The sequence below is a fragment of the Lutra lutra genome, chromosome 12 (assembly GCF_902655055.1).
Source record: "Lutra lutra chromosome 12, mLutLut1.2, whole genome shotgun sequence".
NCBI lineage: Eukaryota > Metazoa > Chordata > Mammalia > Carnivora > Mustelidae > Lutra > Lutra lutra.
This window is the reverse complement of record NC_062289.1, coordinates 50424847-50450167: the sequence shown is the minus strand read 5'-3', so window position 1 is coordinate 50450167 and position 25321 is coordinate 50424847. Positions and strand designations below refer to the sequence as shown.

The 25321-nt window shown below is 39.3% G+C and overlaps 2 pseudogenes; one reads left to right on the top strand and one right to left on the bottom strand.

The window, feature by feature from the left end:
* The first annotated feature begins 9281 nt into the window (after positions 1-9281).
* Positions 9282-10077, top strand: LOC125082291 (60S ribosomal protein L7a-like; annotated as a pseudogene).
* Positions 10078-10430: 353 nt separating this feature from the next.
* Positions 10431-22839, bottom strand: LOC125081749 (tigger transposable element-derived protein 1-like; annotated as a pseudogene).
* Positions 22840-25321: the final 2482 nt, after the last annotated feature.

The window sequence follows — 25321 nt, the reverse complement described above, 5'->3', positions numbered from 1 at the left end:
GGCATATTATGTCACAGTGCATATGAATATAAGCCACATGAAAGCAGTTTAACATCCTTCTGGTCTTGTCTGGGAGGGCAAGGCAATATACTTTGCTCCTTGGGGCTTTGATTCCATTCCACATGACAGCCTCATCTACACACCAGAAAAATGATCTGAGCTATGTTATCACTGGGAAGAGGTGGCTCTAGCATTAGCAATGGAAGTGTGTAGGCATATGTTAAAGGAAAGAAAACACATTTCTCATGGAACATGAGGTGCATGGAGTATGCAGTAAAAGCATTAAAATAACAAACACTCGACTATATTATCAGGAATTCCATTTTAATTTCTTCAGTTTGGGGTTTTACAAGTTGGGTGGAATAGGGAGAAACTTGAAAGTCTGGAGAAAAAAGTAAAAAGTAAACAAATAAAATTTAGAAAGGGGTTGAGGAGATGGGAGGTCAGGGAAGAGCAAAAGGAAACTGAGATGAGTTCAAAATAAAAGAAGAGCCACCATGACCAGGAGCTCTCTCTACAAACGATCCCTCATTGAGATATTTAACCTTTGTGACAATAAATGTGACTGGTTACTTCACATCAAAATAATATTTATATTATTTGTTGTTTCAGAAATTCTTCTGCTAAATCCTAGTCACTGGCCCAACTTAGGATCTATAACTTAGGGGTACAAAGTGCTTCTCAACTTTATTTATTTATTTATTTATTTGACAGACAGTTCACAAGTAGGCAGAGAGGCAGGCAGAGAAAGAGGGGGAAGCAGGCTCCCCGCCCAGCAGAGAGCCTGATATGGGGGACCCTGGGATCATGACCTGAGCCCAAGGCAGAGGCTTTAACCCACTGAGCCACCCAGGTGCCCCAGTGCTTCACAACTTTTAGAGAGATAGTTATTTCACTTCTTATACTTGACTCCTGATGAAACACCACCACATTGGGACATCTGGGTGGCTCAGTAAGTAAAGCATCTGCCTTCTGCTCAGGTTGTGGTCCTGGGGTCCTGGGGTCCTGGGGTCCTGGGATCCAGGACCGCCATTGGGCTCCCTGCTTGGCGGGGAGTCTCCTTCTCCCTCCCCTGCCACTACCCCCCCCCACTTGTGCTCTCTCTCTCTCTCTCTCAAATAAATGAAATCTTAAAAAAAAAAAAGAAAAGAAAAGAAAAAGAAACACCACCACTAATTTTTAAAAAAAATACCTGTCCTTAGAATCTGAAATAAGAAGCATGTGGTACTTTGAAACTTTATTTCATATAAGATGCAGAGTCCTCCATTTTGGCACATTGGACTGAAAGCCACTTCTACCTTTGCAATTCACCAAGGCTAGTTGCTCTCTGTATATAGGATCCCAGTCATCATCAAGCTCTTGTTTTCTTTCCATTGTCTTTCTTGGCTCAGTGGCTGCATACTCACACATAATACATTGGTGGTAAATAACATCTGAGGGTCCAACAGGACATTTTGAAATACCAGCATGGCAGGGCTTGTTTCTTTAACAGGTGTGCATGTGAATCTAGGGCTTGTCCCTAACACAGAAGTCACAATCTTTTAGGACAGGTACTGTTTGAAGCCAAGGTAGCTAATATTGAAGGGCCAGATCTGCTTTAATCACACCAAAACTTAAATATGGCAGAATTTTCTTGAGGAATTAGATCACTTTCTAAAGAAGGACTGAAGCCTGTAGTTTGGAAATGTAAAGTGGTATCTAACAATTGACACAGCTTTATCAATGATAGAGTTTGTGGTTGTTTTTTAATCTTGCAATATTTGTTTAAAAAAAAAACTCTTGAGAGGAGAAAAGTAGTTGGTTAGTCCAACATTAGATTGTTAGTATCATATTACCACTAACAATGGTGGATTATTATCATGGCTAGAATAAAATTTTGCATCAGGAATTTTATTTTACATATAGGGAAGAAAACTCCAATTTTTATTTTATGAGTCTTCATTTGAACATTTTAATTCCTATATCCTTCCGGAGTTGTGCACAAAAGCATCTGTTGGTGTATTCTTGGGGACCATTATCATTTTTTTAAATTGAAGTACAGTTAACATAGAATGTTATGTTATTTTCAAACAGAGGAGACCACTATCTTGCTAGACTCCATGATTCCCAGTTAACTCATTCTTCAAAATCCAACTCAAAGAAAAGATACATGTACAAGACTGTCCTTCATAGTAATACCTATCACAATAGAAAGTTGGAAATCAACCTAAATATCTTACAGTAAAGGATATTTATGTAAAGGAATACAGGAAAGGAATACTATGTAACCAGTTTCTTTCTTTTTTTGATGGTTAATGATATGGGAAAATGCTTAAGACATACGTTGATTGAAAAGAATGAACAACAAAATTATATATACAAAATGAACTCAAATCATACACGTACACACAAAACAAGCACTGCAGAATGTCAGCTGTGGTTTTCACTGGGTGGTGGGATAATAAGTGATTTTAAAATCTTTTAGAGACTTCTCTATATTTTTAAAATTCTCTACAATGGATTTGTTACTTTCACAATTAAAAGAAAGCCAGTAGGGGTGCCTGGGTGGCTCAGTGGGTTAAAGCCTCTGCCTTCAGCTCAGGTCATGATCCCAGGGTCCTGGGATCAAGCCCCACATTGGGCTCTCTGCTCAGCAGGGAGCCTGCTTCCTCCTCTCTCTCTCTCTCTGCCTGCCTCTCTGCCTGCTTGTGATCTCTGTCTGTCAAATAAATAAATAAAATCTTAAAAAAAAAAGAAAGCCAATAAATGATAATATAACTTTACAAGATCCAGCTCAAATGTTTCCTCTCTGAGGCCTTCACCAACAAGTGTTATTCTTCCTTCATATTCATATAAAACTTAGTATATATCACCCCTACCATTCTCTACTCTGAGCCAGAATGATTGTCTAGAAAGTAAATCTTCTGACCCAGCAGTTCTACTTCTAGATATCTACCTAAGAGAAATGAAAACATATATCCATTCAAACACTTGTACACAAGTGTTTATAACAGCATTATTCATAATAGCCCCAAAGTGGACACAACCCAAATAACCATCAACTGATGAACAGACAAATAAAATGCACATACTTATAATGGGTGGTAGGCAAACCACTGTATGTCTACATCCAAATTCCCAGGATCTGTGAATATATTATATTACACGGCAACAGGGAATTATTAAAGTAGCAGCTAAAATTAAGTTTGCTAGTCAGCTGACCTTGAAATAGGGAGATTATTCTGGGTTATTCATGGGGCCCCAATGTAGTCACAAAGATTCCTAAGAGTGGAAGAGGGAAGCAGGACATTGGGGTTATGTAATGTGAGAGGACTCAGTCTGCTGTTTCTGGCTTTGAGAATGGAAGGGGACCACCAGCCAAGAAACGTGGGCAACTTCCAGAAGCTGAAAAAGGTATGGACACAGATTCTTCTCCAGCACTTCCAGAAAAGTGCGCTTCCCTGACAACACCTTGATTTTAGCCCAGTGACACCAACACCAGACTTCTGACCTATAGAACTGTAAGATAACAAATCTGCATCATTTTAAGCCACTAAGTTGTTACAACAGCAATAGAAAACTAAAACAAATGTTATTTACAATAAAAAGGAACAAATACTGATACATGCTACAACATGGATTGAAAACATTAAGCTAAATAAATGAACCCTGTCATAGTAGCTTGTATATTGCATGGTTCCATGCAATATGTGTCCATGAAATGTTCAGAATAGGCAAATCTGTACACACAGAATGACTTGTGTTTGCCTACAGAGTTAATGGGTACAGAGTTTATTTTTGGAGACATGAAAAGTTCTAAAGTTGATTGTGATGATGGGAGCATAACTCAGGGAATATACTAAAAATCATATGATATGTGCATTATATCTCAATAAAGCATTCATACATATATATGTATGAATATATATGTGTGCACACACATGTATTCTCTATAGGAAAATCTTCAATGGTTTTGCTGCCCTAAAAACGAAAATCTATTAAAATTTGTTTTAATTGAAGGGAGCCTTGGGGCCCTGTGCGACAACTACAGGATCTAAAGATCCTATCAGAGTCTCTGAAGAAGAGGAGAAAGCATAGGCCTGAAAAAGTACTCAAAGAAGTTATGGCTGAAAACTTCTCAAATCTGGCAAGAGATTAAAAACCTACAGATTCAAGAAGCTGAGTAAAACCCCAATGAGATAAATCCTAAGGAATCCACACCAAGACCATAGCCAAGTATCTGAAAACTAAAGACAATGAAAAAAAAAAAATCTTCAAAGCAGAAAGGAACAACACTTTGTCAATAAAGAAATAATAATTCAAAAGACAGTAAAGGTCTTATCAGATACCCTGGAGGCCAACAAAACTGACACAACACCAACACAAACTGGTCTGGATCATGCAGCAAACATAGCCCCTCATTACCTGGTCCCTATTCATCCTAGCAGCAGCCCTTGCCACTTTCTAGTATGTATCCCAGGACCCAGACATACTAAATGATTTGTAGCTTTCCTCATCTCTGTACCTTTGCAAAAGTTGCTTCTCTGCCTAGAATATCCTTAGCCCTCTTCTTCCTCTTACCTCCTCCTGTTAGCTTTTCTGTACTCAGTTTTAATTTTACCTATGGGAAGATTTTCCTGCATCATTCCTCAGGGTGAGGTGGGTACTCTTTGATAATTTCTTATATTTGTTGGTCTCCTCTATTAGACCATAAACTCTTAAAGTCTTATTCTTAATAGCTAGTATAGGATCTAGCATATGCTGGCACTAAATTTATTAAAAAATATTTACTGATGATTACTATCTCAATTACAATGCCTCCTGTATTGTATTATAAATTGTGTCCTTACTTTTTCAATAGATTGTGACCTTCTCACTCTTAGTCAACTTTGCATTCCTTAGGCAACACAATTCCAAGTTTGTAACAAATACTCTATAATAGAATTGATGGATGGAGTGCTTGGGTGGCTCAGTGAGTTGAGCATTTGACTCTTGATTTCAGCTCAGGTCATGATCTTGGGGTTTTGAGATTGAGCCCCTTCTGGGCTTGAAGCCTGCTTGGGGTTCTCTCTCTCCCTTTCCCTCTGCCCCTCTGGCACCCCACTTCCCTCATGCTGCTTACAAGCACACACTCTTTCTCAAAAACAAAAAAAAAAAGAATAGATGGATTGATGTTATGCATAATAGTTTTTATGTTCCTTAACAAATTTATTAGAAAACACAAGCCTCGGTTTTTTGCTTTTTTAGGACAGTGACATTTCAATGGCTTTGGGAAAGTCCCAGAATGTGCTTTTAAAAGTGACAATTTATGTAGCAAGTGTGATTTAAATATATAGAAATATGTCAATAATTTAGTTTATCTAATTCAGAAAGATTTCATTCTACAGAGAAATACAATTTATAAAGGAGAAGTATGCTCCAGATAATTAAAACTCACATATAGCTAAAGTAATTTAACAATTGAGCATCTTTCCCCGAAAGACACTAATTCAAAACAATCTGTCTTTGTTTGTAGGATGTGATTGAAACCTCAGCAGCAAATAGAATTCACTGGTCCATTATACGAACACAAAGGCTGTTAGAATGTGCATGCCTGGTAAGTATTAAACACTGAGATTCATGGGTCCAGTGGAACAGTGTTTTATAAACTCAATCAGTCTTTATTACAGAAGCAATACAAATGCTTTCACAGAAATAGTCATCATACTCATCATATCACAAAGAGTTCATGTAATTCAAATCTGAATGGCCACATTTGAATGATCAAATATATTTTTATATAAAATAATAACAAAATTTTAATTTAAAAATCATTGGAAATGATGGTTGATTCAGGAATACTTATGGAAAATAATCATATTATATACCCATTTACAGATGAAGAAACCAAGGCACAGAAATGGTGAGTGACTTATTCAAGATCACATCAGTAAAAAGTGGTAGGTTCGACCCGATGCCAAAGTGTTCTGGCTTTCAATCTGGGATTCTTCCCATTGTAGCATGCAATCTGCATCATTTTAAGACATGTGTTGGAGACCCAACATAATACGAATTGAAAAGTTTATAGAGGAGATGTGGACTTCAAGTCCCACTGATGACCAGCTCACTGATGTGGTCATCAAGTCCAATGACCAGCTAACTTGATGATGTTAGGTGCCAGAGTCAATGGGTTGTCCCCAGATTTGGGCTTCCCAGACATTTCTTCCTGACCTCATGGACTGAATCAGGCTGAATCATTGGTTGGCAATGACACAGCTCGCAGAGGCTCAGAAGTGAGTGACAGGGTTTTAAAGGAAGCGAGTTAGTCTTGAAAAAAACTGTTTCCCCTGACTTTTTAGACCAGCTAAATTATAGCCAGCTTCCCTAGGACATAAACTTTAATTTACTTGTACTTATGGGCACCAGTCATTGCAGTAAGTGCTTTACACATTTCATCTCATTTTATCTCCACAAGAATTCAGTGAAACACATACCATTGCCATTGAAAAAAACTGTTTCCCCTGACTTTTTAGACCAGCTAAATTATAGCCAGCTTCCCTAGGACATAAACTTTAATTTACTTGTACTTATGGGCACCAGTCATTGCAGTAAGTGCTTTACACATTTCATCTCATTTTATCTCCACAAGAATTCAGTGAAACACATACCATTGCTACCATCTTATTTTACAGATGAGGAAACTATAATTTAAGGGAGGTTAAGTAATTTGCTCAAGATCAGGAAGTAGCAAGAGTTAAAAGAAAGAATTCAATCAAGAGAGTAAGACTCCAGAGCTCAAGCTATTACTCTCTTGTCTTTGAACATGAAAACTGTTGAGGTTGTCCTGTGATGATTTCCCACCCCTGTTGAGCCCAGCAGTGAGGACCACCACAAAGGTTTTACATGATTTCAGACTAACAGGTTGCAAAACAAATAGCAGAAGTAAAATATACATTTTAGGTTAACATAAGAATTTGCTAAGCTTTAATGTGATAATAGAATATCATTCAGCAATAAAAAGGAATGAACTATGTACACATGTAACAACACAAATGAATCTAAAAAGCATTGTGCTAGGAAGCCTGGGTGGCTCAGTCGGTTGGGCCGCTGCCTTCAGCTCAGGTCATGATCCCAGGGTCCTGGGATCCAGTCCCACATCGGGTTCCTTGCTCAGCAGGGAGTCTGCTTCTCTCCGCCTCTGCCTGCCACTCTGCCTGCTTGTGCTCTCTCTCTCTCTGACAAATAAATAAATAAATAAATAAAATCTTTAAAAAGCACTGTGCTAAGGGAAAGAAACCAGATTCAAGAGACTCTATACTATAAGATTTTATTTATATGACTTTCTGGAAAAGATAAAACTACAAGAACAACAACAACAAAAAAAATTGGTGGTTTACTAGGGGCTCGGGATGGAGAGAGGGGTTAACTACAAAAGAGAACAAGGCGGGGGGCACCTGGGTGGCTCAGTGGGCTAAGCCTCTGCCTTCAGCTCAGGTCATGATCTCAGGGTCCTCAGATCGAGTCCTGCATCGGGCTCTCTGCTTGGCAGGGAGCCTGCTTCCCCCTCTCTCTCTGCCTGCCTCTCTGCCTATTTGTGGTCTGTCAAACAAATAAATAAAAATCTTAAAAAAAGAGAGAGAGAACAAGGGAACTTTGGGAGATGATGAAAATATTCTGTATATAATTTTCAAACTTCTTATGATGTGTTCCTAAAAAGGTGAATTTTCTGTGTGTATGAGTCAGTAAACCAGACTTTTAAAAAGTAAAAATAAATATGGTCTCTAAAGCAGTGTTTTTCAAATCTCCATTAACAAGATACAACCCATCAGCGAGATGTGAATTCCATTTATAGAGTTGTGATTGGCATTTTAAAAAGTGAACTAGAATAGGAGCACCTGGGTGGTTTAGCTGGTTAAGTATCTGACTCTTGATCTCAGCTCAGGTCTTGATCCCAAGGTCATGAGCTCAAGCCCCATCTTGGGCTCCACACTGGTCATGGAAATTACTTAAAAAAAAAAAAAGTGAGATAGAATAGGAAATATCAGAGTCATTGCACACAGTGAAAGGAATATTGTTAAGGAAGCATTTGCTTCTATTTCATGCATATATATGTGCTATAATGAAATATCAGAAAAATGGAAACCATGGTCAGTGTGTGTTTTTAATGGAAGGAATTTAACTGGAAACTGGTTACACAAATAATGAAAAAGCTGAGAAGCCAAACAGGGGAAGACGATACAACCCAGAGATCAACAATGGCAGAAACCACTAATTCCTTTCGACTGGAGGGACATAGGGACGTGACAGTGTTGTTGGGTCCCAGAGTTGCGGTCATCCAGCAGAAGCTAAAATCGTAGGACATTTTGGCTGGAGCTGGAGCCAGAGGGAAGACACAGCCACTGTCAAAGGTGCACTCAAGGCAGAGAAAGATGGAGGGAATCATCCTCGCTTTTCCATTCCCATCAGCCACCAGTGTCAGAGCTGCACATGAGTGGCCCCCAGCCAGAAGTCAGTCACCATAACCTGGGAGCCTTGGAAATACAGCCTCTTGGGATCAGCATCCTTGAAACATGGCAGAAAAAGAGAAGAATAAGGAATGGATTTGCAGCAGATAGTCCCAGGGCTGGCACAGCTGTGGAGTAAAATGTATTTCTGATCAAAGGTCAGATTTCAAAAGGTTTAAAAGCCATTGCTCTAGAGGACAAAGCTATTTCTGTGTCATTGTCTCTATATACAGGAAGAATAAAAATCACACTTTGACCGTTACAGGATGCCACATTTTGGCTTTTTGTATGTGCTTGAAAAGGCAGTTCGAACTAAAGAAGTTGGATTGGGAGACTAACCCACTTCTCTCCTTTGTGTTGGAGTTAGCCATATCAAGATCTTTTAGTAGCAAAGGGAAAACTCCTGGCAGATGTAGATGGAATTTAGGCTAGGGAAAACAGAGCAGGAAGGAAGTACACAAATGGCAAATGTGTGAGCAAATAAATGAAATGCTTTTCTCCAATGGTGTGGAAGGAAAATTATAGCAGTTAAAAATTGGTATGCTGGGTATCAAATCACTTCTGTCAGCAAGTATTCATGAAATGGATCCCGAAAACGGCCGTATCGGCAAGGAATAGTTGCCCATAATCCCGCAACACCAACTTGTTCCCCACTCTGATGACTATTCAATTCTTCCCATTCCAAAGCTTTGACCTTGAATTGTTTGCGATTTCTGATCTCAAGAAATAGCTCCAAGCCTCCCTCGTTAAGTCAAGTCTAATGCTTGATTCCTTGTGTTTAAAAACACTCAGTGCTGCTCTCTCCTCCTGCCTTCTGAGATGTCACAAGGAAAGAAGGCAAAGGGGAGGAAGGCAGCCTGGGCTCCTGCTGTCCTGAAGAAGCAGGAGGCCAAGAAGGTTGTCAATCCTCTGTTGGAGAAAAGGACCAGGAATTTTGGCATCAGACAGGACATCCAGCCCAAAAGGGACCTCACTTGTTTTGTCAAATAGCTACATCTGGCTTCAGTGGCAAAGGGCTATTCCCTATAAATGTCTCAAAGTGCCTCATGTGATTGACCAGTTCACCCAAGCCTTGTTAGGCCAAACAGCTACTCAACTGCTTACACTCGCCCACAGATACAGACCAGACACAAAGTAATAGAGGAAGCAGGAATCGTTGGCCGGGGTTGAGAAGAAAGCTACTGGCGAAGCAGATATCCCCACTAAGAGACCGCCTGTCCTTCAAGCTGGGGTTAATATGTCACCACCTTGGTGGAAAACAAGAAGGCTCAGCTGGTAGTGATTGTCCATGATGTGGATCCCATTAAAATGGTTGTCTTCTTGCCTGTCCTGTGTTGTAAGATGGGGGTTCCCTACTGCATTATGAAGGGAAGGCCAGGCTGGAGTGTTTGGTCCCCAGGAAGACATGCACCGTTCTGGCTTTCCCACAGGTTAACTATGAAGACAAAGGAGCTCTGGCTAAGCTGGTAGAATCTATCAGGACAAATTACAAAGACAGATAGGATGAGATCCGCCATCACCAAGGAGGCAAGATCCTGGGTCCTAAATCGGTGGATTGCATTGCCACGCTGGAAAAGGTAAAAAGGCTAAAGAACTGGCCACCAGACTGGGTTAAGTGTATGCTGTTGAATTTCCTGTACGTAAAAGAGATAAAAAGTTCTCTTCCACAAAAAATAAAAATAAAAACATGCAGTGCTCATTTTTGGACATCTCCATCTACACCAGTCATGCAGGCGGAATGTACTTCAATCTGTTTCTTTCCTGTCTAGTCAACTTCTGTGATTTTAAAATATGGTTTGGGGAATATTGTTTTAAATTCAACTGTATCGTTATAAAGAGTTCTTTTTAAAATCAGTGCGTATTGGGTGGATGGATGGATGGGTGGGTGTAAGGATGGATGGATGGATGGATGGATGGATGGATGGAAGCAAAGTGAGTGTCTCCCTTCTAAGTTCCGGTCCACCAGGCTCACGGGGTCTCCTCCAGCCAGTTTCCTGGTTCTGACTTGACTTCAGACCACCAGCGCTCCGCTGTGCTGCCATCTAGCGGTAGCACGACTTCCGTGTGAGAAAGGTCCTTGCCGAAAAACAAGCTTGTCTGCAAAATGAAAGTGAATGTTACAGTTCTTTTTCTGGTTCCAGCTGCTTATGGCTCCTCATTCGGCTATCTTTAATAGTAATAGCACTTCACCTTGATGCTTAACACATATAGAAAGAACACTCACAGGATTATATAAATCGATGTCACCAGCTCTGGCACCCTACGGTACAATAGGTCCTTCTCAGTACAATAAATGCCAAAGGTCTTGGCATGTTTTGACGCACAGTCAATAGGCTCGTGATTTCTAAAAACGTGATAACCAACTGTTTTTAGGGGAAAGTATAATAATCACTTTATTGCTTCCAAACTTCAGTTTCAATTTGATGACGCTTTAAAAAAAAAAACACTTTTCCTTTCTATATAAACACTAACATCTTAATCGTAACAAAACCCACATTTATCCCAGAATATAATCATATAAAAATAAAATAAAATGGTTGCAAAGTTTAGGAAACCAGATGTGTAAAATAGGGACTCCACACCTGGGCATCCTGCCCCCTAGCCAAGTTGACACACAAAATCAACCATCACATGAGTCATGGTGTGAGCCTCTTTTGATCCATTGTATTGTGCTGTCATGGACTCTTTTCATCTGTAGACTCATGTGCTTCAGTTCTGAGACATTGTATTGATTTTTTGTTTCGAACCCTCTCTTCTACATTTTCTTCTCTATTTCTGGATTCCTATGATTTGGATTTTAGAACTTCTGGCTGGACTGCCAAAGTTTCTATCCACTTTTACCATTTTTTCATCTGCCTGTCTTTTACCTTGTTTACTGGAAAACTTCCTTAATTTTTTCTTTTAACACTTTTGTTGAGTTTTTAGTCTCATTATCATGTTTTTAGTTTTAAGAGATTTTCTTTTTCCTTTGAGGGATCTCTGCACTCTTCTAAAACAGTATCCTATTCTTGTTTCACTGGCGATATCTTTTCTTATCTCCGGCTATTAACCACAGCATTCCTTTCAAAAAGTGTTTTTTTCTCTCGAATGGTCCATTTCCTCTGAGTTGCTTTTTTTTCTGCTTATTTCTTTGGTTTCTTTCTTCCATATTGGAGACTTCCCTCGGATGTCTGGTTATTTTCATTTCCTCAAGAATAAGGAACTAAAAATCTGCTTGCTGGGCCTGAGCAGGAAGGGGAAAGGGAACACTTCACAATGGAGTAGTTGGGGATATCTACTGTCAGTCTCTTTAGTCCTGGTTTAGTGGGCTTGGTCAAATTCCTTGAACACTTTTCTGGTCTCCTTTCATACAAACAAGGCTGCCAGTTGCTGATTGGGAGAAGAGGCCAAGGTATCTCAGGACCTGTTTTCAGTACTATGTGCTCCATTCACAGTTATACTTGGTGGCATCTGTGCTCATCTCTCCTGACAATAAACCCCCATTCTCACAAGGGCTCCCCAATGGCCCAAATACGGAGTAGGGAGGAGACCCGGGGTCGAATTACTTAATCGATTCTCAACCAGCCGTCCTATTTCCTGCTCTTTTCTAATTCCACTTCCCGACCTCCACAGGTGCCAGAGGCTGCCACTACTGGACCCCACCAGAGATCCTGCAGGGTAAATTAGAATGAATGTCAGCTTTCTGGGCTGCTGCCTGATGATTCTGTTTTGGGGGACTTCGGGGGTAAGTCATGTATCACCCCATTTGTTTTGTAGCTTCAAAATCTTGGCTTCTATCATCTCCTTTCTCTCCTCTCCATCCTGGTGAGTTTCCGCCTTCCTGACACCCCTTCACTGTTGTTTTAGTAGGGTGGTGAGAAAGAGCAAAAGTAGATGGCTGCCTGTAACTACTGTCTTTACCCAGAAGGCCTTGAGTGGGATCTTTAAAAATAATTTCTGTTGATGAAGTTTCTATTCATTTAAAAATTCTTTAAATGTTTTTAAAGTAGGGAAATTCAGATTTTTTTTTTTTGTAGTCGAACATAATTAACTTTGTGTAGATGATTTCTTTCCTTGTTTCTAAACTTAAGAACTCTTTGTCCTATGTTAAGATTCGGTAAATATTTACTTGGGTCTGTCCGAAGTAACCATGGGGTTTTTTGGCACCAGCTTCCCATCTTCTAGTGGTGATTTTGTCCTATCCCTCCTTCTGGAGTGTTCCCAGGGCCTTTGAGAATCCCCATGATGCCCTCTGTTCACTAACATTCTTAGCCAAGACCCTTTCCTTCCTTCTGCATTGGCTCCCAATGCTTCAAGCATCTCCAGTCCCTTCCACCATATCAAAATGTACTTGTCCAGGGTCTTCTTTCATTATACTCTGCTCATTCTTAGCCAACTAAAGGCACCAAGAACTGTTCAGAGGAACTTTACATTCATTATTGATTTAATCCTTATGACAATCTAGTGTGATAGATATTATTAGTCCCATTTCATAGTTTAATACCCTGAGGCTTAGAGAAGTTAAGCCTCTCTTATCCAGGATCGCGAGACTGGTAAGTCGAGACAGTACAACAGCTTTAAAGACTGCGTACATTCTCTCTACTTATTGTGCTAACTCACACAGTGAGACATGTAACAAATTTTAATGGCTATTTTTTAAGACCGTATTTTAACCTAAACAGCAAGCCTTTGAACATTTCAAATACAGCAAAAGTTTTGGGCAATGGGGCCTCTTATCGCCATGTAGGGTTACCTTTCTTCTCCCATCCACCCCCACAGAATGCAGTGTCGATTTGGCATTTTTAACACTGCAGCTAAAGATTATAAAAATAAAGCCATCTACAATCGTGAAAAGCTCTGTGGGAGCTCCGTTATAAACTATAGCACTTGGGCCGAGAAAGACAAGCTTTTAAGCAGTGTATTTAGATGTGTTGGCGTGTTATTAGACACATATTTGGGCCCATTCTCCACTTCACCTCTGCGTTTTCAATTCAAAGAAGGATTTTTATTCTTCACAGAAACAAATGATATCAAAATCACAAGGCATCTTCTCTGATTATTTCCATCTAAGGTTATATAAACACACAGTATTTATGATTTCATACACATTTTTTATCCTTACTGGGCTACGTTGGTTTCCAGGAATGAATAGCAGAGTATTCTAGATCTCCTCCAGGGATTCTGCATTACCCCCTCCTGTAACCCAGAATGCTCAGCTCCTCCACCTCTGACACCAAGTTGATCAGATCCCCTAGTTTCACACACAAATACACACATTAAAGGATGATGGTGTGCACTGCATGGGACATCAGAATAATAAGACAATGACTCTTTCTTCCAAAAGCTCATGTTCTAGAAAAGAGAGACATATAATATGTGATAAAAATGTAAGAAAAAAATTTTAATTTTTTTCCAAGTGAACTCCATGACCAGCATGGGACTTGAGCTCACAACTCTGAGATCAGGATCACATGCTCCACGGACTGAGCCAGCCAGGCGCCCCAAGAAAAAAAATATTTTTAAAATCCATTCCTGAATTTCCTTTTTATACTTCCAGACAAAGAATGGAAGTTTTGAACTCTTTTCTTCCTTGCTACTCCACCCTCACCATCCAAAACAAAACAAAACAAAACAAAAAAACCAACAACCCTGAATCTTCTCATACCTCATCTTTTCCTCTCAGTAAATGGCAGAGGGAGAGAGAGAGGGAGAGAGAATTCCAGGCAGACTCCCTGCTGAGCAGGAGCCGGAGGCGAGGCTAGATCTCACCAACCATGAGATCATGACCTGAGCCCAAATCAACTGTCTGACGCTTAACTGACCGAGTCACCCAGGCACCCCTGTCACACTGATTTAAGCACCTTCATTTCTTTCTTAGACTGCTACAAATACTTCTCAAATGGTCTCTGCTTTCCTTTCTTCCATTTTTGCTTCACGATAATCTGTTCTTCACACAGCAGACAGAAGCTCCCTTAAAAGTGCACATCAGCTTCTGTTTCAACCATATGGAGTAACTGGGTCTGAAGAAAACTGGACAAAAATGTCTTTAATGCCCGCTTTCACACATTAGACAACTGGCAGCCCAGGCCTGTGGCCTCTGACAGAAAGGAAACAATCCAATGAGCCATGAGATTGTCCCAGGTCTCTTTAGGCAGTTTCCAGGTGTGGTGGAGATGGCAGGAATCCAGACAGACCCCAGGAGTCTTACTGGATTGGACAGACAGGAATGACAGCTGGGAGAGGCCAAAGCAGCTAGAATTCGTGCAGCACCATTTCTAAAAAAGATTTTACTTTCCACTTCAAATTACCTTGGCTACTATGTCGCAAATCAACTGACCCTGTCGGTGTGTGTCTATTTCTTAGCTTCAGTTTCGGTTCCCTTTATCTATTTATCAATCATTACATCATTACCACAGAGTCTAAATTAGCACAGCTTTAAACAGCCCTGTGATGAGGTAGCGTGTAGCTTCCAGCTTTCTTCTTTTTCAAGGCTGTTAGTGTAGGTCTTTTATATTTCCAGAAAATTTTTAGAATCAGCTTGTCAATTCCTAGAAAAAAAGCCTGTTCGGATATTTACTAGAATTGTGTTGAATTCAAAGATCACTTTTGGAAGACTATTAATCTAATTATATTGTATTTTCTAATGTGTGATCATGATATAACCTTCCACTTGTTTAGATTTTCTCTTTTTTTTAATAAGGGTTTTTTTATTTATTTGTCAGAAAGAGAGAAAGCAAGCATAAGCTGGGGAGTGGCAGGGGGAGAGGGAGAAGCAGGCTCCCCGCTGAGCAAGGAGCCCCACACCAGGGCTTGATCTCAGGACCCTGGGATCATGACTTCAGCCAAAGGCAGGTGCTTAACCCACTGAGACACCCAGGTGTCCCTAGATTTTCTTTAATATCTCTTATCAATGTTTGTATTTATCACTGTAGAAGTCTTACACAATTTTTGTAAATTTAATCTTAAGTAGTTCATTTTTCATACTATTATAAATGGTATCTTAAAATTTCATTTTCTAATTATTTGCTGGTAAATAGAAATACTTTTATATTAAGCTTATAGTCTATGACCTTGTTAAATTCACATATTAAATCTTCTAGTTTTTTGTACATTCACTTTGATGTTTCTGTATAAACCATCCTATCATTTGTAAATAAACAGTTTTACTTCCTCCTTTAATTCCATTGTGGCCAGGAAACATACTCTGTAAAATTTCAATTTTTTTGACATTTCACGAGACTTGTTTTATGGTTTAGCATGTGCCCATATTCAAAACTTTTCCAGATGCACTTTAAAAATGTTTTTCCAATAGGGCGCCTGGGTGGTGTGGTCAGTTAGCCTTCTGACTCTTGGTTTTGGCTCAGGTTGTGATCTCAGGGTCATGGGATGAGTCCCACATTGGGCTCCCACATTGGGCTCCCTCATCTGTCTTCACACTTGACATGGAGTCTGATTAACTTTCTCCCTCTTCCTCTGCCCCTCCCTGCTGCATGCTCTCTCTCTCTCAAGTAAATAAATAAATCCTTAAAAATGTTTTTCCATGTCTTCTGGAATTTATTGTTTCTTGTGAAATATCATTTCCATGATGAAATACCTCTACACAAAATGTTTTTCCTTTTTGGTATCTCCTTTAGTTTTTGGTAGTTGGACTATGATGTACGTCGTTGTGACTTTCTTGTATTTTTCTATTTATCTTGCCTGGAATGTGTTGAGCTTCTTGAGTAGGTAAGTAATTTATTTTCTCAGATTTGTGGAAATTTCAACTGTTTTTTTCTTTAGCTCTTTTTTTGGTCCCATTCTCTTTCTTTTCTCATTCTGAGACTCAATTTGCACTTGTATCAGATCACTTCAAATGTCCCATTATTTTTTTATTATTTGTAATGTTCATGATTTGTAATCTTATTTCCCTTCCTTTTCCAGGATGTATAATTTCTAATGATCTCTTTTCAAATTCATGACTGTAGTGGTCATGAGAATATCCTCCCAGGCCACCAGGTACCAGGAGCATACTTGAGTGAGGACCTGAGCTATTATATTGTGAAATATTGTAAAATTCATTCCTGTTTGTGCTTAGGCCACACTTCTCATGCGTTGCTGCTGTACAAACACTGAGGGACCCTGTGAGGGCTCCCGTTGTTCTGAGGACTCCCCATGACATCTAAAGTTCCTTCCTCTCTCCTTCCCTCCAGGTCAGACTTGTAGTGTGATAGGACAGCTGTCACAGCCTCCCCGAGTCCCCTTCCCATTTTCTATATGAAGCATTTTCCCCACACCCATTCTTAATGTTTGCTTTGAGGGGCACCTGGAGTAACACAGGTGAAATCAGGAGTGGTCTGAGAAAGCACGAGGTAAGATGAGGGTTTAAGACAGGCTTGCCTGCCACCTGGCAGACAAATAGAATGTGACCCTTGGCAGGTGGAACAAGGAAAGTCTCTAGCAGAAGGCAGCAGCTCAGCTCCTGAAAGCCTTAGTGGTGGTGAACCAGGAAAATCCATCAATGGAGAGCAATGTGAAAGGTAAGGTAATATGGACATACATGCACACTGTGTTCTGGGACCTACTGCTGCATCTGCATTGAGGGTACACTTGCCATGAATGTGTGGCAGGGAAAAAGGCAAACCTGGTCCTGGGAAACACAGGACACTTCCGATGGCTGACGTTGGCTCAAGGATTCTCTCTACTGTCCTTTCCAAGCTTCCATTAGACTGCACAGACTGTCCATCTAGCAAATCTTCCTTTGGTCTCTCCTTCACTTGGAATCACACTTGAATCTAGGCTGAACCCTGATCTTGGGGTCATGAGCATGCAACCCTTGATCTCAGGGTCATGAGTTTGAGCCCTGCATGGGGTATAGAGATCACTTAAATAAATAATTAAATAAAAACTTAAAAAGAAAAAGGAATTATACTTTCCAATTATTGAATATATGTTTGGCTCTTTTTCATAGTTTCCACGTCTCTGTTGACATTCCTCATCTATTAGTCCGTCATTGTCCCACTACTTTTTATCAATTTCCTAATGGAGAAAAAATAGCCCAATTTATTATCTAAACAAACTAACTTTTGATCTAAAATATAATTGTGAAGGGACAAATCTGTCAGAGGTTTTTGATTTTTTTTTAAAGATTTTTATTTATTTTTTGATAGATAGCAAGAGAGGGAACACAAGCAGGGAAAGTGAGAGAGAGAGAAGCAGCCTTTCTGCCAAGTAGGGAGCCCGATGCAGGCCTCGATCCCAGAACCCCAGGATCACGACCTGAGCCTAAGGTAGATGCTTAACACCTGAGCCACTCAGGTGCCCCAAGATGTTTTTGATTTTGAACTTCAAGATTTTAATCTAGTGATTCCACTTCTGAGTATATATCTGAAGGAAATAAAATCACTATTTTGATAAGATACATGCATCCCATGTTCACTGCAGCATTACTTAAAATAGCCATGACCTGGGAATCACCCATTGGTGGATGAATGGTAAAGAAAGTAGTGTGTATATATATATATATGTGTAATACATTATATATATATATATATATATATATACCTATATCTATATAAAATGGACTATTTTTCAGACATTAAAGTAAGAAAAGGAAATCCTGCTGTTTACAACTACATAGATGAAGCTTGAGGGCATTATGCAAGTGAAATAAGTCAGAGAAAGATAAATGTATCATCTCATTTGTATGTGGAATCTAAAAAACACAACAACCAAAGTCATGGAAACAGGAATCCTGTAGGTGGTTGCCAAAAATAGGGGTTGGAGTTGGGGTGGAAAAAATAGGTGAAAGTGATCAGAAGGTAGAAATTTCCAATTACAAGATAAATAAATTCTGAAGAAACAATGTACAGCATGGTGACTGTAGTTAACAATACTGTATTGTATATTTGAAAGTTGCTAAGAGTAGATCTTAAAAGTTCTCATCATACGAAAAAACATTGTAACTATGTGAGGGGATAGTGTTAACTAAACTTGTTGTGGTAATAGTTTTAATGACTAAAGTATGAGTTTCTAGAGGAAACGATTTCCTATGTGATTCTGAGAGGGCTGTCTAATCATATAGGACTTTGTCTTTACTACTATTGGGATGTGCCATAATTCAGAATGTATCAGAATGTATCCTCCCTCTAGACACCATGACTGGTTCAAGTGATAGGCACACGATTGAAGTCAAGCCAATTAGAACTCTTTGGGGAAGGTCAGTATGAAACGATGGAGGGAAAGAAGGTTTTGTTCATTTCTCTGTTGTCATTAGTTTTATATTCAAATTAATTCTACAATGATTTCTTTTGTCTCTGCATGGAAATGAAGTCAATACAGAATAAACTATCTTAAGACATAAAGAGAGCCCAGGGACTTGTGGGTGGTTCAGTTGGTTAAGCATCTGCCTTTGGCTCAGGTCATGATCCTGGGGTCCTGGGACCAAGTCCTGCATCAGGCTCCTTGCTTGGCAGGGAGCCTGCTTCTCCCACTGCCTGCAGCTCCCTCTGCTTGTGCTTTGTCTCTCTCTCTCTCTCTTTCTCTCTCGATCTCTCTCTCTCAAATAAATAAATAAAATCTTGAAAAAAAAAAAGAGAGAGAGAGAGCTCACTGAAGACATGGCATTTGGATCCAGCCGTGCCTAGAGCCAGTCCATCCCAGAGACATCAGGTTACATGGTAATGAAATCTTTTCCTTACATTAGTTTAGATAAAGTTCCTATTTCTTGCGAAAGAATCCTGGTTAATATAATTAATAAATATAACAATAAATATAATATGTATTCATTTGGTACTACAGTAGTATTTGTAAAATACATAAAATACATAAAATACAATCTCTAAAATATTGATCCTTTCTGTGAATTACATTTCGATCTTGAAGAAATTGTATCTTTTCTTTCTAATATATTTTAGACAAATCCAACTCCAAATCATTTTTTTTTCCACTAGACATTAATGATGTCTTTTCCATCCATGCTCCTGATTTATACTGGATACCCTTCCTGGGTAATCTTATTCACAGCCATTTTTTCAGCAACCACCTCTATGCTGATAAACCTAATTTCACATGTCTTGTTTGATCCTCTCCTTAAAGCATTAAGAACCAGATACTCAACTGCCTTTGGCAAGAATGCTATTTCCCATGCACCTCAAAGTTAACTTATCAAAATGAAATCAATCATCTTTCTCACTAACCATGGTTTTTCTTATAATTTATAATTATTAATTAGGGGCACATGGATGGCTCAGTCAGTTAAGAGTCTGCCTTCAGCTCAGGTCATGATCCCAGGGTCCTGGGATCGAGTCCTGCTTTGGTCTCCCTGCTCAGTGGGGAGTCTGCTTCTCTCTCTCCTCCTCCCCCTGCTCGTGCTCTCTTTCTCTCTCTCCTCCTCCCCCTGCTCGTGCTCTCTTTCTCTCTCTCTCTCACTCAAATAAGCAAATAAATAAATCTTTAATAAATAAATAAAAATAGTAATTAATCAACATAGAATCTACATGACCTCAGAAAGAAGATGATATCATTGACTCTTTGCCCTTCACCTTTTATATACAATCAAGCCAGCAAGTCCATTATTGATTTGGTCTCAGTGATTTAATAAATAATTACTAATTATTTATTACTTATTACATCAAATAATTAGTAATTATTTATTAAATCATCTTCTCTTTGCTACTACCATCATCTACTATAGTAACATCTAATTTTAGTCTTAGCCCTTCCTCCCTAGACATCTTCCATTTATGCCACAGCTCCATCTGAACTGAAAGGCTGTCTCTAAGGTGGCTTCCCATTATGCAGAAATTACAAACTCTTCTTATAATTTTGCCTCCCTCTCCTGCTTCCCTTCCAGATGCTCAGTGTCCCCTGCTTTACACTGGAGCCATTGATCTTGTCCCACAATATTATTCTGTAACTTGATTTTCTACCTTGACTCATACTGCTGTCTTTTGAGCTCTTCCCATGCTGTTGTCACTGTGACTTTCCCCCTTTCTTTATGTATCAGTCCAGGCAGGAGCTACTACAGGAGGCCATTCCTGAATCTCTGAAACCACATTAGAGACTCGAGGCTCTCAGAAATTATACGCCTATTCTTGATGATAATGATGATTGCTGCAGTAACCTTTTTTATTTGTCTCCTCATTCATGCTTATGCTGTATTCAATATCTTGTAGGCAGGGTAAAATGACGAAAATATAGTCACACCTTGGAGATATTGCCCCCTTGGCCCCAAACTATCACAATAAAGCAGAAAATCATGATAAAGTGAGTCAGATGAAATGTTTGGTTTCCCAGCACATGAAAGTTATGTTTACATTATGCTTTATATATATATATATACAAATATACAAAGTCTATTCAGTATGTCATAGCATTATGTCTAAAAAAAAGTACAAAGCTTAATTAAATAATACTTAGTTGCTGAAAAGTACTAACCATCAACTGAGCTTTCAGGGAGCCATACTCTTCCTGCTGTGGAGGGTCTTGCCTCCATGTTGATGGCTCCTGACTGATCAGGGTGGGGATCGTTGAAGGCTGGGTGGCTGCGGTAAAATCTTAACATGACAATGAAATTTGTCCCATCGAGTGATTTTTTTTTTTTTAGATTTTATTTATTTATTTGACAGAGATCACAAGTATGCAGAGAGGCAGGCAGAGAGAGAGGAGGAGGAAGGCTCCCTGCTGAGCAGAGAGCCCGATGGGATGGCGGGGCTCAATCCCAGGACCCTGGGATCATGACCTGAGCCGAAGGCAGAGGCTTTAATCCACTGAGCCACCCAGGTGCCCCCGAGTGATTTTTCATGAATGAATTCCCTCACGAGTGATTTCTCTGTGACATGTGATGCTGTTTAATAGCACTTTGCCCACAGTAGAACTTCTTTCAAAACTGGAGTCAGTCTCTTCAAACCCTGCTGCTACTTGATCCACCCAGTTTATGGAATATTCTAAATCCTTTTTTGTCATTTCAACAGTCTTCACGGAATCTTCACCAGGAGTAGATTCCTTCTCCAGAAATCACTGTCTGTGCTCATCCATAGGAAACACCTTCTCACCTTGTGAATATTCTATCCTGGGCTTGCAGCAATTCAGTCACATCTTCAGGCTCCACTTCTAATGCTGCTTCTCTTGCTGTTTCCCTCATCTCTGCTGTGACTTCCTCCACTGAAGTCTTGCACCCCTGAAAGTCATCTATGAGGGTTGGAATCAACTTTTCCCAAACTCCTGGTAATGGTGATATTTTGACCTCTTCCCACGAATCATCATGTTCTTAATGGCATCTAGGATGGTGAATCCTTTCCAGAAGGTTTTAATCTGACTTTGCCCAAGATCCATCAGAGGAACCACTGTCTAGGGCAGGTATAGCCTTGGGAAATTAATTTCTTCAATATTAAGATTGAAAGTCAATATTAATCCTTGATCCATGGGCTGCAGAATGGATGTTGAGTTAGAAGGTATGACAACCACATTCATCTCATTGTACATCTCCATCAGAGCTCTTGGGTGACCAAGAGCATTGTCAGTGAGCAGTAATATTTTGAAAGGAACCTTCTTTTCTCAGCAGTAGGTCTAAACAGTGACCTTAAAATACCCAGTAAACCATGTTATAACCAGATGTGTTGTCATCCAGGCTTTGTTGTTCATTTCTAGAACACAGGCAGAGGAGATTTAGCATAGTTCTTCAGGGCCCTAGGATTATCAGAATGCCAGAGGAGCTTTGGCCTCAATTTAAAGTCCCCAGCTGCAGTAGCCCCTAACAAGACAGTCAGCCTGTCCTTTCAAGCTTTGAAGTCAGGCATTGACTTCTCCTCTCCAACTGTGAGAGGCCAAGACAGCATCTTGTTCCAATAGAAGGTTGTTTCTTCTACATTGAAAATCTGTTGGTCAATGTAGTCACCTTCAGCAATGACTTTAGTTAGAGCTTCTGGGTCACTTGCTGTGGCTTCTCCATCAGCACTTGCTGCTTCACCTTGCACGTGGATGTCATGGAGGTGGCTTCTTGCCTTAAACTTCATGATCTACACTCTGCCAGCTTCAGACTTCTCTCCTGCAGCTGCCTCACCTCTCTCAGCCTTCCCAGAATACCAAAGAGTCAGGGCCTTGCTCTGGATTAGGCTTCGGCTTAAAGGAATGTTGTGGTTCATCTGATCTTCTATCCAGACCACTCAAACTTTCTCCATCTCAGCAATCAGGCTATTTTGCTTTCTTATCACTGTTGTGTTCACTGGGTTCATGATTTTAACTCCTTCAAGAACTTTTCCTTTGCATTCACAGCATGGCTTACTATTTAGCACAGGAGGCCTAGCTTGCAGCCTAGCATGGCTTTTAACATGCCTTCCTCACTAAGCTTAATTATTTCTAGCTTTTCATTTAAAGTGTGAGACATGTGCCTCTTCCTTTCACTTGAACACTTCAAGGCCATTGTAGATTAGTAATTGTCTTAATTTCAATATTGTTGAATTTGTTGAATTGTCGGGGACTACGGAGGCCCGAGGGGAGGGAGAGAGACAGGAAATGACAGGTAGGTTAAGTGGTCAGAGCACACACAACGTTTGTCAATTAACGTTCTATGTCTCATATAGGCAGATACCCTAAAACAATTACGACGGTAACATCAAAGATCACTGATTACAGAACGTCATAACAAATATAAGATAATGAAAAAACTTTGAAGTACTATGAGAATTACCCAAAGATTGAAAGAAAGCGAGCAAATACTGTTGGAAACATGGCGCTAAGAGACGTGTTGACGAAGAGTTTCCGCAGTAGTCAGTTGCAGATTCTCCCATTGAACACTAGATGGCGCTCTGATCTTTTGTTTGGAAAAATGAACACCAGCTTCTATCGCTAAACCCTGGTTTTAAAAAATTATCCTTTGCCTTGTTGAATCTTAGGGTTTAAAAAACAAGCTATCTGTCAGCCTAAAGTTTTCTTTAAACCAACTTTTTAGACTTATGCAGATTCAACAATGGTTAAATGTCAAAACGAAAGCTATTCAATTTTATCTTTAAAAATCTGCTAAGCGATTTCTTATGAGTTAGCTTACTGCCGCCCACTAGCTGGTATTTGCTGATTATCAGAAGAAATTTACTAATTTTTAAAAATATGTAATTAATTTTATCTTTGAAAACATGGAACTTGGGAAAAGGGCTGAAAGTTGTCTTTACATTTTTTTCTTACCTTACAAAATATAAACTCTCTCACCTTTTGCAATAAGAATAGTAAATATTTTATGATTTACTATGATTATGCACAGAAACTTCAAAGTATTCAATAACCTAAAGGTGGTCTGAAATATACCAAAACAATACTGTATCAAGGGGAAAATATTTAGAACACGCTTTAAAAACCAAAGTATTGATAGTGATTTGATTGTTTTTTTAAAAAGTATTTTTTTAATATTTCTTATACAGAGGAAGACTCACATTATATTAACTTTTTAAAAAAGTATTTCATTTATTTCTTTTGAGAGAGAGGGAGCAGAGAGAGAGGGAGACAGCATGAGTAGGGGAGGGGCAGAGGGAGAAGGACAAGCAGACTCCCCACTGAGCAGTGAGCCTGATGTGGGGCTCAACGTTTGATCCCAGGACCCTGAGATCATGACCTGGCCCAAAGACAGATGCTTAACCAACTAAGCCACCCAGGCATCCCTATATTAACTTTTATTTCCTTCTCAAGCAAATCTCCCAGTTTACCAGCTTTGTAAATGGTCTCGTAATTATTCTAACCTAAAATTTGGTGATCATTCTTGATTTTTTCCTTTTCTCCTCTCTTCTAAATGCAAATCATTAACAAAGCCTATTGGTTCTGCCACCAAAATATATCTCTAATCTCCATCTCCTCTGCCACCACCCTGGTCCAAGCTACTGCCTGTCACCAACAGGCAGCTTTCCTTCTGCTCTCTTTGCCCAAGCAGCTAAATCACTAAGAGCCTTCAACTCTGTTTGGGAAAAGACTTATTCCATTTTAAATGTATTCTACATGAAGCCCTTAAGGAGCAACCTCAGGTAAAAACTCCTTACAAATTTGAACTAATCTAAAAAAGTTCACATACTGAAAAGAACCACGACCCACTGTGATCCCAGGAACATCACATAACCCTCCAAATCAGTACTTCAAGGGAAGATAATTCAACATCACTGTCTTTCTATTACAGCAGATGTCACTGACAATGTTCTTCTCTTTGTTGGATTCTAAATAATCAGAACTGCCAAAATGGGGTTATTTGTATTAGTGAAAGAACACTGAGTCTTGAAAGTTTTTCTTTTGTGGCAATAATGCTTTTTGTTACACCTTGAATGGAGCTTCTGCAAATAATTGAAAATTTCATATTTTAATCAAACAGTTCAGTCTCTGCAATTCATTTTTTGAACATCTAACAAGCCTCTGCTCTATGGTGATTGAGATAGAGACAGCAAATTTTATTCCTTTCCTTAAAAGGGGTAATTTCTCCCATAAAATTTACTGAGTACACTATAGGGTAGGCCAATCTATTAAGTTTTCCTGGAAATTTATTTTTAGCTTTATTTAGCAGATCAACCTTCAGCCTAGAACTAAATAACATGTGTATTTCATTGCCTGATAGAACAGAGAGACTGAGAATCATATTTTAAGGGATTAGAATGAAGTGTCCCTATCATCTTCAATTTTCATTTGTCTCTCAGGATCTTCTGATTCTACTTATTTTTCACCAAGTTCTTTGATTCAAGTTTAGCACAGAGAAGGAATATTAAATACATATATAATTATCTGAAAATAATGCTTAAGCATCATGGTTAATGCATAGAGGTTTTTTTTTCCTCCAAATTTAAAGTGCTTTCTAATATTTGTGTAAAATCATAAAGGGAAAAAAAAAGCTTTCATTTTTATTCAAAAAATTTTTCTCGCAGCATTGGATAAAGGAA